This window comes from Notechis scutatus, chromosome 2 (assembly GCF_049901735.1).
Source record: "Notechis scutatus isolate UNSWTSFEM ecotype Mainland chromosome 2, rNotScu1.2, whole genome shotgun sequence".
NCBI classification, from domain to species: domain Eukaryota; kingdom Metazoa; phylum Chordata; class Lepidosauria; order Squamata; family Elapidae; genus Notechis; species Notechis scutatus.
This window is the reverse complement of record NC_142010.1, coordinates 146,537,709-146,554,185: the sequence shown is the minus strand read 5'-3', so window position 1 is coordinate 146,554,185 and position 16,477 is coordinate 146,537,709.

The window sequence follows — 16,477 nt, the reverse complement described above, 5'->3', positions numbered from 1 at the left end:
ACTTTTAAAATAACTTTCTTTTTGCAAAAAAAAAGAAGAGGAAAAGAATGATAGGATCTCACAATCTACAATATGCAAGACAGCTAGGCTGAAGTTTGGGCATATATGCAAATATTTTGTGCTTCCAAGAAGAAGAAAACGAAGAAGCAGTCCCAATAAATCCAATGAAAGCCAAATAACCACAATATCTTCCTTTGCAGCTTTTCTTCCCAAGACTAGGAGGTGGGCTCAGTGGTGGGATTCAATTTTTTTTACTACCAGTTCTGTGGGCGTGGCTTGGTGGGCGTGGCAGGGGAAGGATACTGTAAAATCTCCAGTCGAACTACTCAAAATTTCTGCTACCGGTTCTCCAGAACTGGTCAGAACCTGCTGAATACCGTGGGCTGCAAAATTAATTTGCTGCTCAAGAAAAGAATTTCTATACACCCAGCCAGGCAATTTTATATAACCTAGGAGGGGATCTTGCCTGGCCAGGAGATATCAAAACTGTCTTGCCCCTCTGGCTGGCAATTTACCTGCCTTTTCTTTCTCACCCAATGGGGCAAGGCAAGAAAAGACAAGGCGGAAAAAGGCTGGTAGGGGTTTCTCACTGCCTGCCAGCTTCACAAAAGCAGGTGACTTGCCAATTCAAGGGAAGAGCAGCAACAGGTGATCTAAAAGAGAGGGGAAAGAGGATTTTTATGGTTAAGGTTATTGGCAACCTTGAATGGCATCTCTAATGCCCTTTCCTTCCAATCACACTGCACAGGGATTCTTATTTTTTACAAAGCCCAACAGACACAGTTTTGAGGAAGGTGATGTTTTCAAAGCCTTCCTCCTCCTCCTCCTCCTCCTCCTCCTCCTCCTCCTCCTCCTCCTCCTCCTCCTCCTCCTCCTCCTCCTCCTCCTCCTCCTCCTCCTCCTCCTCCTCTTCTTCTTCTTCTTCTTCTTCTTCTTCTTCTTCTTCTTCTTCTTCTTCTTCTTCTTCTTCTTCTTCTTCTTCTTCTTCTTCTTCTTCCATATCTGTCATCGTACATGGGCGATCACGTTGGCGATCCTGTTTTTATCAAGAGACGCACAAAAAAGTGCTGTTGAGTTTAGTCAAAACCATTCCCTTTGATTTTGACACCACGATGTGCTTTTTCTGCCTGGACCACGTTTGCCTTCAATCTTTCCTTGGAGGATTAAGTGAAGTATGCTGTAGTTTTCTGGGTGTCGCATCGCATGTCCAAAATATTCTAACTTTCGCTATTTTTATGGTTTTGATGATTTCCCTTGGCTTTCCCAAGCGGCTTTCAAAGCCTATGCTGAGAAAATAATCACAAAGAACGCTGTATGTATTTGAGGTTTTTTTTTTAAAAAAAAGTAGTCTGTGAAAGAGACATTTCTGCCGAAAGTCACAGATTGTAGATGCTGCTGAATTGGGAGATAGGGAAAGTAGCAAAAAGCAAACAGATGAAGATTTTCATGACTTCTTATCTCCCCCACTTCTCAAGATAAGACTGCATTAAAAAGACAGCCAATAAAATGAACTAGATTTATACAGGGTTTATAGCACTCTTTACAGCACCCAGCGCCTTACTGTCAGCCATCAACCCTTAATGCCAGCCCTGCATACTTCACCAAAACCATTAAGGTAAAACTGTCACCTCTCCCCCTTCTACCATCATCCCCCTCCACCATTGTTTTCACCCCTGTAAATATATTTATTATACTTTACTATAAGGGCAAGTTCTTCATGGAGCTGAGGATTGTGGGTCTTGCACTGTTACAGATGTAACTGTAATTGTGTAGTCTTTAAGGTGCCACAAGGAAATAAGAGCCAATGTCCCATCCATACACCATCCTCCTGCTGAGAGAGACTGTTCAGATGATGCTGTGAAGTTTGGAAGGCTGACCCCCAGCAGGAGAAAAGGTTATGCCAGTGGAGAAGCAAAGCAAAGCAAAATTCTTTACAGGTTTCTGCAGCCACAGTTGAGTTTCCCCTGTTCAAATCCACTCAGAATTGAACTGACACTGGGTCTCTAGTCATGGATAGCAACAATGACACTTGACAAGCAACTTGCCCTAGTTTGCATCTTGCATTTGCATTGATGCCTGTATTCATCTCATAGTCATTGTACAAATACAAAATGGTGGGCTCTGCTTCTTGGTTTGCAATAGTGACAAATATCAGAGGCTCAGGTGTAGGATGAGGGTGGAAGTTCATTCTCCGAATTTGTGGGTTGGTTTCAGAACGTTTTGTTACCGGGCTAGGTAACATCTTCAACAGAATTTAGGAAATGCCAGTGTTGGTGTTCTAAATTCCACTGAAGATGTTACCTACCTGGTAAAAAAAAAATGTTCAGAAACCAACCCACAAACATGGAGAACAAACCTCCACTCTTTGCCAGTTGATATATGAGCAGCCCTCACATCCAATTCCAAATGTTCATTGGCTCAAAAAGATTGTGGATCCTCTATTCAAAGTATCCCACCGTTCCTCTTGATTTGCTGCAGCAAATCTTCAAAAGATGAAGGATGATTGGCCTGCGAACAGAGCCAGAATATATCCCTTCAAAAGGATATTCTGGCTCTGTTTACAGGCCAGCCATATTTGCATTCAGCAGATATGTTGCTTCCTGAAACGATCAGCCTTAGCTTTGAAAGTACTGATGAAAAACAGACATCCAATCCTCATGGTTTCCGCATAGCCATATTGCTTGGTTGCATGGGTATGCATGAGTGTGTCAAGGAGAGGCAAATGACAAACTAGAATTATGATGCCAGCTCTGCTCCTTTTTATACATGATAAAATGGTTGGATTCTGTGGACAACTTTGTGTACATTGTTTAAAGCCAAGAAAGTACCATTTTCAACCCAGCAGCACGACTCTCATTTTGTTGCTTTCTCTATTTTCCCCCTTTTCCTTTGTTTATTAATATACTAGCTTTATACCCGTGCTTTGCTCAAAACTGCGTAGTCAGGCTTAGTTTTGTGGGAGGAAAATAAGGGGGGGAATTCTACCTACCAGCATCCATCGGTATCCATCTGGCTAGTGTCCTAGCAGTGTGTGAGAGAGTTGAGAGCTGTTTGGAAACTGAAACAGTATTTGCTGTGGGAGCAAGAAGGAGACAGCAGGGAGTCTGGGCATGGCGTAGCTCAACTGTTCTATACTAAAGCTGGTTGCTGCTGTGAAAGTAAAACTGAAACTGAAACTCCTCTCCTCTGCTTGTGTTTGGCATTTGAAACAGATTCCTTTTCAGATGGGGAAGGGGAGTAGAACTCCTTAGCATCAGAACATGTTAATAATAAAATATGAAATATTAATGCTCTGATGGTCATTTCTAAAAATCCTTTCTTAGTGAGCACCTAGAAGCCAAGAAGAACATACGTGCCAAATTTTAAGTTTGTAGGCTTTATGGTTCTGGAGATTTTGTGATGATGTGCGAGTGGTATTTCACTTTAGATGATAGATAGATAGATAGATGATAGATAGATAGATAGATAGATAGATAGATAGATAGATAGATAGATAGACAGACAGACAGATAATTAGGGGGGAGGAAAATCCATTAATATATAATGGTGATAGAAGAGATTGATACTCTTGTATTCCCAAAATCTGACTGGTCTCTAATACAATTTATATCTATTCTTCCCATATTAGTTGAGATGCATGAGCTGAAGATTGTTAGATTGTTAGGCACAGAAAGACAAGATGGAAGACAATCAGATAATTGCAGGACTCTAGTGTGTACAAATATACCTCACTAGCAAGGCAGGAAGAAGAAAGATTTGTGATTTCTGATGCCTGTAACTGTGTAACTGTTCTTTGTTAATTCAGCCCTGTGCTTTCTGCTTGTGTATGGTGTGTGTGTGTGTGTGTGTGTGTGTGTGTGTGTGTGTGTGAGAGAGAGAGAGAGAGAGAGAGATAAATTTATTACAGCTAATGTCCATTTATCTAGAAATTTTTTTTTCCATCTTAGTAGATGACATGGTTTCATTTGATATACCTGCATTTCAGAGTAGGTAAGGCTGAGGTATGGAAAATACCATAAAGGTTTCTTGCTCTGGCTTAATTTCAACATCCTAAGAGTTGCATATAAAAGGAAGATATTCTGCAAGTAAAATAGGTTGATTTGATCACTCCTTGGATCGAACAACAGCATGAAAAATTTTAGTACCGGATTTGCTTGGCTCACCTTCTCTCAATCGGATCTTATAAAATCATTTTAAGTCATCATTACCACTTTCTCCACAATGTGGAGGGGACCAATGGTGCTTAATGCTTAATCTTATATTTATATTATTAAATAGGGGATCAACCTATTCTTCAAAGCACCTGAAGGCAGGAGAAGAAGCAATGGATGGAAACTAATCAAGGAGAGAAGCAATTTAGAACTAAGGAGGAATTTCCTGACAGGTAGAACAATTAATCAGTGGAACAACTTGCCTCCAGAAGTTGTGAATGCTCCAATACTGGAAGTTTTTAAGAAGAGATTGGAGAGCCATTTGTCTGAAATGGTATAGGATTTTGGACTAGAAGACCTCCAAGGCACCTTCCAACTCTGTTATTCTGTTATACTACCTCTGATTTGCAAGTAACCCAGAGGGTCTGGACCCCAAAAAGTTTTTGGCATGACCATTGTTCTATCTGACACGAGTAGAAAGGAGAGCAGATTTAGCCTTTCCATCATATCCAGTGGATTCAAGAGCAACTTTCATCAACTGTTCGATGTTTTAAATTAGAGATCTGAGTACATGTTAATATTTAGTGGATGCAGATTGGGAAGATTGGATTAAAGTCAGATTGGGAAGGCTGTCCTAGAGTGCCATAGGCTGCACAGTACAGGTGAGTCCAAGTACAGTATTCCAACCTGTTTGCTCTCTAGATGAGTGGATTTCAGTTCTCAGCATTCCTCTGCCGGCATCATTGTCGTTTGGCATTCAGAAGTCCACACGCTTCTGGGAATTGAAACCCTTCCTTAAATTGAAGGCTTACAGCTTAATTTAATATTCTAAATACCAATAAGCAGGTGTTGGAACAATCACATTTTTGACAATATTCCCCCTCTCTAATACTGTTTCAGTTTTTGGGAAATTTCAGGCCCACAGGATTATAATTTGGCCAAGACTTGCAGGGGAGGGATTGGAAGTTGGGAAAAATGGGTTTCATTTAAGATCCCCCCAAAATCAGTTTGAGGCAATTCACCTCATGAACTTGATCTTGATAGGATATTTGTTTCCCCAAATTTCCTCTTATTCAGATATTTGCCACACAGACATGCTTTGAACCAGCGTGTATTTCCCAAGCATTCGGTACAGCCATCAAAGTCCCCCCCCCACACACACACACCATTTCCTGCTGACTTTTAATATTTCATGTGACAAATGGAGAGAATTATTAAACATGTGGGAAACAGCCTTGATAAAAGTTTTTAATTCTATCTATTTAACTGCTAATCATATTAAATTAATCATTTTGATTGGTTTAATATTAAAATAAAATCAAGCTGCATTTTTCTTTTTGTTCTGGCCACATTGCTAAGGTTTCCCCTACTTTTAAAATACAACCCTTGATCTGAAAAAAGTGTGCACCCTTCTTTAAAAAGCCAATCTCTTCCAAATGCAGAGTTGGATTCAATAGGAATGTGATTTTTTTGTTTACCTTTAGCCTTTAGATTCTTGCTTTCACCGAGTCTTTAATATTAAGACCTGAGTCCCTCTAATTTTATAGCTGTATAAATCTAATACTTTGTTAACTATTTATTATTTTATAATGATCAGTTAATAATTCTAATTTGCAAAGAACGAAACCATTCTTATTACGGACACCTTTGTGCTATATTTTTTATATTTTTAATTTGAGGGAGATGCCCATCAATTAACTTTAGATTCAACAGAATGCAAAGCTAAGTATCTTCTTTTTAATACAAAAACTTTATTAAAGATTAAAAAGAAAAATATATACAATATGTAGAATACAACATTTCATTGCAAACGAAATTAATATACGAATACATAACAAATAAACATAAAACATATATATTTCTAATCAGCAAAGCTAAGTATCTTGAATGTAAGAGAGCCCGATTCTGAGTTAAGGACAGCATTAGAAAGAACTGTGTGCAAACTTATTTATTTTTACAAGGATTTCCTGTCTAATATAGGGATGTACAGATTTGTTTTCTGCACCAATGTTGTCTTACCTTGAGTTGGCAAATTACAGCAACTCAAGCCTACAGGAGAAATTTGTATCTCCTAGAATATTTTCAATATAGAGAAGAAAAAGAAAGATGTCCATAAATTGTAAACATTTAGGGAAAACACATTAAGCATTTTGTTGCATTGCGAGATAATTTGCCCCATCCCTTTCTGTATAGATGCCAACATTTAAAAGGTTTTAGTAGCCTTTAACTTAGCTGAGACATTTTAATAAATTTATAAAAGACATCAACTTGAAACAGTTGAACATTCTTTTTAAGAACATTTTCCATTGACCCAAAACCATTTTTATACAGTGAATGAAGAAAATTCACTTTTTTTCTTCTCCTCTCATGTCATAAGGAAATGATTCATCCACTTCCTCTGGAAGTTTTTTGTTGTTTGTGGCTATAATTTATGCATTTATTTATTGGAATTATATATATATAAAGTTCTAAAATGCCATTGTAAAATATCTGTCCACGTTGGGAATTTTCTGAGCATTCACAGAAATCTAGCAGGAATCTTCATCTGTAAAATATATCTGTTTCAACAGATCTCAGCGGGCGGGATGGATTAGAATTATAAAACATTTCAGACAGCTGGATGAGCAATAGTTGGGTAATATCAGGAATTTTTGAGTTGGGCTCCTCTTCCTTAAATTGCTTGGTTACAACAGCAGAGCTGGCAATCAGGTTAATTAACTAATTCCCCAAGAAATGAGCAGTGACTTGAATAATGGAAGGGAAGAGAGAGAGAGAGGCAGAGCAAAACCAGGACTTTCCGTGAGTTCCTGCTTTGATGAGAATCCATTTTTCATCCTCCCCAGTTTGTTAACGTCCCCAAAGGACCATGTAATGCATTGTTTTTTTCTTGCTTCAAAGCTCCAAAATATATTTCCCATCATTCTCTCTTCTGGGTTGGCTCTTCTTCTGTTCCTTTTACCTCTCCTGATGGAATATTACCAGGTTACACCCAAACCTGGCAGCTGATTTGTTTCAGCCAAATTCTTTGAGAGTTGAGAGGAATCGTAAGTGTCTCAATATATCACTTGCGACCAAAGCTCTTTCTGCCAATGAGAGACAGGGTAGAAAGCAGTCAGGGCAGTTCAGCGATATGCATCGTTCCTCCGGCCAATTAAGTGTTTTACACCTTAGCCAGAATATCCCACAAATGCCTTTCCATTTTCTGCCAGTAAAAATGCAAAATAATAAGTGGAACTGCTTACAGTTGGATGCATAAAGTGCTTGTCTTGCTCTGAACTGCTCTGAGAATAACGTCAGGATGAATTCTGGCCATTATGGTCAATAAAGTTCCATATGCTGTGATAGGGTTTTCACAACCCTATCACAACACAAAGTCAGTAAAAACTTGATGTTTTTTCTTCAGGCTTAAGGAGACGATCACAGTGACTATTATTCAGTTCAATTGTTCACTTCTAGTGCAAACATTTTAACTTCCCGGTTTGTTTATTGTAATGCACGGCTTTTAACTCTGATTTGATTTGTAGCTAACAACATTATATTGATTTTGTCTGTCTACCTGTTTTCAATCAAGTTATGGATTTGGGGAAAGTCAGTTGATCAGAACCGGTAAGCCCAAATCAATCGTTTAGTCAGGATTAGAATATTTATTGGTTTGTTTCCCATATAATAACAAAACAGGGAAATTCCTAGATTTGTTAGTGGGGTACAAGAAGCATGTGTTTGTACCTTATAAAACTCTGCAGTTTTAAAATGCTTTCAGTTCTCTTTCTTTCTTTTTTTTATTTTTTTCAAAACAGTTAAGAAGGATCTGAGAGAGGCAAACTTGTCATATATGTCTGACCTGTAGTAATTTCAAAAGCCACGGAATTTGATTCACCATTCAGGTCATTCAGTTCATCTGCATCTTTTTTTAGTTCCCTCTCCAATATTACTGAATATTGAGAGAACATTTAAAAAATGTTATTGTGTGTTTCTAACATATGCAACTGATCCTGAATGACTGCTAAAACCCCACATGCTTAAAAACTGCTATGCTTAGCAACATTTCTTTGATATAATTAAGACTAATATAATTCCCAACAATTTCAGCTGGCCATCTTATGGATGAAGGAATGTAGCTTTTTACAATGTTCACCTTTTTTTGTAGACACCTCCATGCTGCTTGTTTTCATATCACCTGGCAGTTTTTGTCATGTCTTCCTTTTTATTATACGTATATTTTTCTGAAGGATTTTCCATGCATTGCTTTTGTTTACCAACTTCCTAAATTCCTAAAAAAATTGCTGCATTTCTGAACATTTTTTAAAAAATCTAACAACTGCATTGTTAAATTTGGAGAATATGAAAGCTGCATGTTAATTGCATTCTAAGTTTGTCTATTAGTCCAGGAAGTACAAATTAAAGGCAGTTTATATTAAAATTCAAACCAAATGAGTTTTTCCCCCACTCCTACTTTTAAAGCTGCGTCTGGATTCAGCCCAAAGAATTTTGATCCAGCTATATATACAATTGTGTCAAGTTTAGTTTAAAACTTTTTCCACCCCCCCATGCAAGCAGCACTTTGGGCGTTGGTTAGAATTTCCACGCGATCAAGCAAGGAGTAGAACAGTCCTGATGTAACACTGCAAAAAGACAGCGCATACAAGAAAGAAAGGACACACTGCAAACTCAGCCCAGGAACAAAACATTGATACAAGGCAACTAACTGCACATAGATATTTTTCGACTTCAAATATTAAAGACCAAACAGAAAATCATTTTGCTGTGGGAGCTCCAATTTAGAAAAGGATTTGGGGGAAGCAAAAGTATATCAGATAGTAAGCTTTTCAGCAGCAGAATGTGTGTGTGTGTGTGTGTGTGTGTGTGTGTGTGTGTGTGTGTGTGTTGAGGCTTAGATTCAGCCAGGCAACAGGGAAAGCCCAGCTGACTATTTATTTATGCATTGCTATACAGAATAGCCTTCTTCAGCTCAGCTCTCATACTGTAGATCTCTAGTGCTATAGCTCCCAGTGCCTTGGGAACCATGGCAGCGATGCAGAAAATTGCTCAAAATTGCTTATTTCTTGCAGGCATACCGATCAATGAAGAACAGTTGAGAAAACCTGGAGCAAGGAAAAACAACGGGAGGGTATTCAAAGATCCAAAGTCAACGCAGCTTTCACTCCTAGGTGGGATTTGATATGAGAGAAGCTGTAGTTCGATAGTAGAGTGAAGAAGACTTAACACCATGCATCCTAAAAAAAACAAACCCTATTTTTTTAAAAATAAATACTAATTTCTAAAGCAGCAAAAGGCAAGACAAGAAACAATGGGTAGACGTTAATCAAGGAGAGAAGCAACCTAGAACTAAGGAGAAATTTCCTAATGGGGAGAGCAATCAACCAGTGGAAGAGCTTGCCTTCAGAAGTTGTGGGTGCTCCATCACTGGAGGCTTTCAAAAAGAGACTGAACAGCCATTTGTCTGAAATGGGTGTAGGGTCTCCTGCCCAAGACAAGAAGACGCCTGAGGTACCTTTCAACTCTACTATTCTATGTTCTATGTTCCTGCAGCTCCTCTGTTTTTGGAAGCTTGATGATGACCACCATAATGTTGAAGCCTTCAGCTTTTCCTTCCCACGCAAACCCACAAAGGTGATCACTCTGTCTTTTCTGAAAGTTGCTTCGAACATATTATTCATTTTAGCAGCAAAAGAACTGTATTTACAAAGACTCTCCAAATAATCAAGCTGGTTAATTGCTTTTTATTTATTTTTATTTTTTGCTGGATTATCGAGGAATACAAATAATGATTGCTTGATGGGATGGAGAGGGTGTAGATTTCTGCCACCACCACCACCACCCCCGCCACCCCCATATATCAGTGAGTGAGAGAGAGACAGAATTGGGAGAGGGAGTTGAGCCAAGGAGATTTGGGTTCACAGACTTTTCATATTATTTTTGTCCTAGAGTGGAAACATATGTGGTGTGAATAAAAATGCAAAGCATCCTCCGGAGTGTGCTGTTGCTCCGGTAACATGGGCATGCAGGATCTCAGGGAGGTGAGCTGTAAATGGGAACTTGTAGGCTCAGCGACTCTTTGATCCCGCAGCTTTGATAGATGATGGCTCCGCCATTCATTTCCTTGTCATTGTGACATCACCTCTTTGGAACCTTCCCTCCCCTTATGGATGGGAAGAAAACATGCCGATTTAAGCTTGGTCTCTTCCCAACCAACCCCATCCCAAAAGTGAATGGAAGTAAACTTGGCCTAGGAGGGACTCTGGACTGACTGGATAGGAAGAGACCGATGATCCTCCTCTGCATCAGAAAAATGTACTTCTACCCTCCATGCATTGAGAGCTGCCTTGGCAAGTGTAGAATCACTCCTATGTGTTTTAAGAAAAGTGCATCCATTAGGGATGGAGAAGCGTCTACTGATATTCAGCTTTTCAAGAATCTGAGGTTTGTTGCTCTTCTCCAGAGCTAGCAGATGTTGCAAAACAGAAACGTTTATTTTAGTTGCTCCGTTCTTTAGTTATTTCAAAATTGTGTTTGGGTGTGCACACATGCATGTACACTGATAAGGGTATCCCAACAATTTGTATGCATAGATGCACAGATTACATCAGCCAACATTTCTTGTATTTTTAAAATTAGTATAAAATGGGCACAACTCTACATTCAGTTATCCAATCTTCTCCCTTGCCTTCCTAAGCAAATAGCGCTACTGGTATTAAATGGTATTCATGTGACCCTGAGGTTCTTGTGTCACTAAGACACTAAAGTGTAAAGGCATATTTCCTATTGCTTCAATGTCTACCTGATATGAACATTGAAAAGAGGGTTAAAAATGGCAGTTTTATTTTGGTTTCTCCTGCTTGCTGCAAGTAATGAATAACAAAATAAGAGAGTTGGAAGAGACCTTGGAGGTCTTCTAGTCCAACCACATGTTCAAGCAGGAGATCCCCAGACCAGGGGTGTCAAACTCAAGGCAAACTTAGAACTGACCTGCAGGGCTGCCCTGGAAACAGTGAAGGACTGGCCCGTGGTGTCTCTGCCAGTGAAAACGGAGCTCAGGAGGGCCATGTGTGGCCCTCCTGAGCTTTGTTTTCACGGGTAGAGGGTTGCAAGAGGCTGTTGCAGCTGAAAATCTTGCAGAATACCTTATGCCACCAGACTTGAAATTCTAGACCTAGAAAACCTTGAATTACGCCGTATTCGGTCTGATCTAAGTATAGTATATAAAATTATACATTGCAATGTCCTACCTGTCAATGAATACTTCAGTTTCAACCATAACAATACAAGAGCACACAATAGATACAAACTCAAGGTAAACCACAACCACACTTGATTTCAGGAAATACGACTTCAGCAACAGAGTGGTCAATGTCTGGAATACTCTACCTGATTCTGTGGTTTCTTCCCCAAACCCCAAAAACTTTAACCTTGGACTGTCTACTATTGACCTCACCCCTTTCCTAAGAGTTCTGTAGGGGGGCGTGCATAAGTGCACCAATGTGCCTACCGTCCCTGTCCTATTGTTTCTTTTTTTATGTTTCTCATATGTATCCATTTCATGTATTCATAACTATGTTATACTTATACCTGTTATCTTATAATCGCTTGACAAAATAAATAAAAATAAAACAGAGCTTGAGAGCTCATTTTCTCTGGCAGAACACTTAGGCCACCATAGGCACCCATGACATGAGTGACGTTGATCTGGCCATGCCCACCCTGGTCACACCCACTCAGGTCCCCTGAGGTCAAACACAACCCTGATGCGGCCCTCAACGAAATCAAGTTTGACACCCCTGCCCCAGAGGTGGCATTCATCAGGTTCTGATCAGTTCTGGAGAACCGGTAGTGGAAATTTTGAGTAGTTCAGAAAACTAGCAAATCCCACCTCTGACTGGAGATTTTACAGTATTCTTCCCCTGCCACGCCCACCAAGCCACGCCCACAGAACCAGTAGTAAAAAAAAATTGAATCCCACCACTGCCCTGACCTATACCATTTCAGACCAATGGCTCTCCAGTCTCTTCTGGAAAGCCTCCAGTGTTGGGGGGGGGGGCACCCCCAACTTCTGAAGGCAAACCATTCCAGTGGCTGATTGTTCTCATGGTTAGGTTCTAATGTATTGTTCTACTGCAGAAGGCATAGCTTGGAGCTTAGATATACCTACATTGAGATGACGTACATAGCAGTAATTGGATCCTACCTTAATTGCTACCAGTTTGGTGGGTGATCGTGCAAGTGTGTGCGCACCCCTAACACACACACCCCTAACAAGCCAATCACCTGAGAGGATAAAGAAACAAAAAACTAGGAGTGACCCTCCTTCCCACCCACCTTTGCGCTTTTCGGTCTTTTATCCTCTCAGCTGATCAGAGCCTTTTTTTTTTTTTTTTTAACTACCGGTTTTGCTGACCTAGTCCGAACCGATAGCATGCTACCACTGGTACATAGGCTATGTGGGCAGAACTCTGTGCACAGGTAGGGTTTTGCCTTGGTGAGATCTAGGTCCTGCCAAGCAAGACCACCAGAAGTGACCCCATTCCTTTCTGATTATCCCCAGATACGCCAGTAGAAAACACAGTAGTATGCCGAGGCTATGCCTGATTCTCTTTCTCCCAAAACAAGTTCTCGGTCTTCTTCAGATGTGACCTATCTATTCCAGAGGCATTTGAAAGTCTACAAACTTTGGCTCAGGGGTTTGACCTTCCTCTTCCCTAAAGCTGGTTCCATCCTTGCCCTAACAGGCATCCAAAAATCTTCAGGTTGCCACATCAGAAGTGCTGTTGCTGCAGTTGACTTGCTGTACGAGCAACAGACTTTACTGATTTTTGCCAGAGGAAATTCACAACCAATTACATTCTGTTTGATGTGGAAGGAGGAGAAGGAGGGGGGAAAGGGGAATGATGTGTGTGAGAAATTGTGTTTGTATGTGCGTGCATGCAAGGCTGGATTTTTCTCCAGAGACTGCATGAAGGGAAAAGGAAGAAAATTAAGCAGTGTATCTGGAAGTTTGCTCTGAAGAAAATTCCAGTGCCTTTCTGTAAAATGGGGGCGGGGGTAGGGGGGGCAACAGAAGATCAGCTGTATCTGCTCAAGAATAAGAAAAGTGCATTTGCAGCTTCTCTATCCAAAGAGGTAAGTTTAGGACCGTGTAACACACTGATTGATTTCCTGCTTCATTTTAAGGTATATTTACTTTCATCGCAGGTTGTCAATTAATTTCCTAATATGTGCATCGGCACAGAGTGAACCTATAAATCTAGGATTACAAATCACAAGAGCTGCATTCACATAATCACAGCTGGTTAGGCAAATCTTGGCTGCAGAAATGACTATGAGAGTTTTCTGTACCTCTCATGCTACCGTTTTTGTGGGTTGGTTTAGCTCTGATCTGATAGCTTTACAGATAGTCCTCAACTTATGATCATGGGTTTAATGACCAAAGTTATAGTCATGATGGAAAAAAGTGACTCATTTCTGTAACTCTTTGCCTTTATGATCGCAGCATTGCACCCCACCCCATGGCCATGTGATCCAAATGTGGGCGCTTGGCAACCGGCATGTATGGAAACCCAGGAGGTTTCCAATCAACTAAGTCAACGGGGAAAACCAGATTTGCTTAACAACCACTGCAAACAAAAGGTCATAAAATTGGACACAACTCAATTGCGGTCCCAGTTGTGGTTGTCTAGCTCAGGAGTGTCAAATTCAATTTCATTGAGGGCTGCATCAGGATTATGTTTGACGTTGGGGGAGGGGGCAGGTTGTGTGTGGACAGAGTGCGTGCGGCCAGCTCGACATATCTTGTGTTGAGGGTGCCTGTGGTGGCCAAGCACTCTGCCAGCGAAACTTCCCGAGCTCTGTTTTCGGCTGTAATGGCTTCCTACAACCCTCTGCCAGTAAAAACGGAGCTCGGGAGGGCCATGGCCTTCCCAAGCTCCATTTTCACTGGTGGAGGCACTGCGGGCTGGTCCTTTGCTCTTTGCAGGGTGGCCCCATAGACCAGATCTAAGCACCCCATGGGCCACCCTGGAAACAACTGGGACTGGAATAAACTGCTCTTTCCCCCAAAGTGCACATAGTAGAAGCAACTAAACTCAAGGACGCCAACATTTAAAGAGACTTGAAGACCTTTTCTAAGGATGTATTTTAGTCGTCCTCACATACCTTAAACCAAATCACACTTCCTAGACTAAAGCAGCCTAACATGGTTTAATGCACTCCTATTGTTCAGTTGTAGAGAGGAGCCTCTTCTTGTTGTTTCACCACACCACTCTCCTTCTAGTTGTTTCCTTGCAAGACTCCCTCATCTTGAAACACAGCCAAAGATTTTGGGAAGACAGGTCCATGCTGAGACCTACGAGACAGGCCACATCTCCTTTACAAAGTCCTACAAAATGTGGACTTGGGTAGGTTCAGATGCATAGACCCAGTGCATTCTAAAGAATGGTTGTCCTGCCCTTAGAGCTTTTAGACTTCTCCTGGGGAAAGCAGTGGTTCCGATTATCCTTGATGTTGTCAGAAGAATAATTTGAGCTGGGGTTGTGCAAAAATGAATAAAAATGAAATCCAGACAGCTGCAAAGAATGGAGAAATATTTATTCCCCTTCTGGGGCAGCTGCAGAGAAATGGGGTACAGGGAAGACTGTTTTATAGGGGAGCTTGTTCTGGGTGTTGGAAATATATACGTGCTGATTCTAGAGTGACACGTGAGGGGTTTGGGTGTATGATGTTTATTCTTGTGACCATGCAGTTCTGCTGGAAGAACAGTTTAATTAATTCTATTTGTGTTTACATACATTCTCCTTTGACATGGGGATTAAGTCTGAGCGACTTATTTGGGGGTTTAAGGAAGATTTTTCCCCTTGTGCTATTTTTACTTGATTAGCTTAGTTTCAGCTTGACTGCCAATTATCTAGCAGAGAGCTGATTCTTAGTCTATTGTGGGTTCTTTAATGTTTAAGAGATAGTATAACGAATAAAATATATTTTGATATAAAACTTCCCACAATATCTTGTCTATTACTATAGACACAGGCTTTGATACCTCATTTCTGGCCACCTATGAACAGAGAACACAGCAAGTCCTAAATTTCACTTCGACTAAAAAGAGGAGATAAGATGGCAGCAGCTGCCTATGGATTAACTATTATTTTAGCTTTTGCACACCTGGTAAAAATAGTCCCTGGACTGCAAAGCAGAACAGAAATTAAGGATTTCGGTACTGTAGGACCTGGTCTTGGGCCAAAAGATCCTTATTGTGCTGTCCTTTATCTTCAGTCTGTTCCGCTGCTCAGAATTTTCCCTGACCTACTTCCTTATCCATCTCATACTGCTATTTCACCATTGTTCCAACAGTCCAGTGAAAGCCATCCTATCCTTTCCTGCTCCCCTGCTTCAAGAAAGCCATTTGCAATGTATAATTGCAATATTTATTTTAGCTCCCTGGCTAGGGTTTTGTAGATTGCATTGTTGTCATAATCATCTACGCATCTTCATTTTTGTCTGGGAAGAGCAGAAATATTGCAGGATATTAGCAGGGATGATGGAAGGGTAGATTGTGAAAGCATGCTAGGGCGAACACAGGAGGCCAATGAATCTGGCCTCTTCCCTTTTACCTCCCCAATAAGATATGTAGTAAGCTACCGTGGGTCACTAGCCATTGCCGGACTAGCAGTGGCCCATGGTAAAACCAACAGCTGTTCTGTTTGTGCAGCTGAATAGGGGACAAGGGTTTTGTTCAGAGCAAGCCAAGCCAAACCGCATTGGGACACCTCTGGAGCATGGGCTCCCTTTAACCTCTTTCTCTGCTTTGGAGTGGATAAAGATGTCTGAAAATTGGAATGGGGAAAGTAGAAATGTGTGCGCACGGTTGCAGGAAAGTGGGGAGGGGGGGGAAGAGAAGACAAAATGGAAAGTTTGGGAGAAATTTTCTGAGTCTGAAAGTCACTCTAGGAGGTTTTGTTCAGCAGCACCTAGGAAAGATTCTATAAGCTGACCTATACATTTGGACGAAAAGGCTCAGTCTGTTCACTTCTGAGATTTGAGAAATTCTTTTGTTTCTCGAAGCGTGCAAGCTCATCTATTACTTCAGAATTTTGGAAACGGTGGGAGGAAGCAGCGGGAAGGCTCATTTGGTATTACTAAAGTGTCCCACCATGCCTTTTATGTGACACATTAATTTTCTATGATCAGGTTGTTTCAAAAAACCGATCTAGGTCGCTCAAAAGTCCCAAGCTCTCTGAATGTTTTATTTATTCATTTATTGATTGATTGATTGATTACAAGATAATAGGTATAAATAAAAACATAGTTATGAATACAAT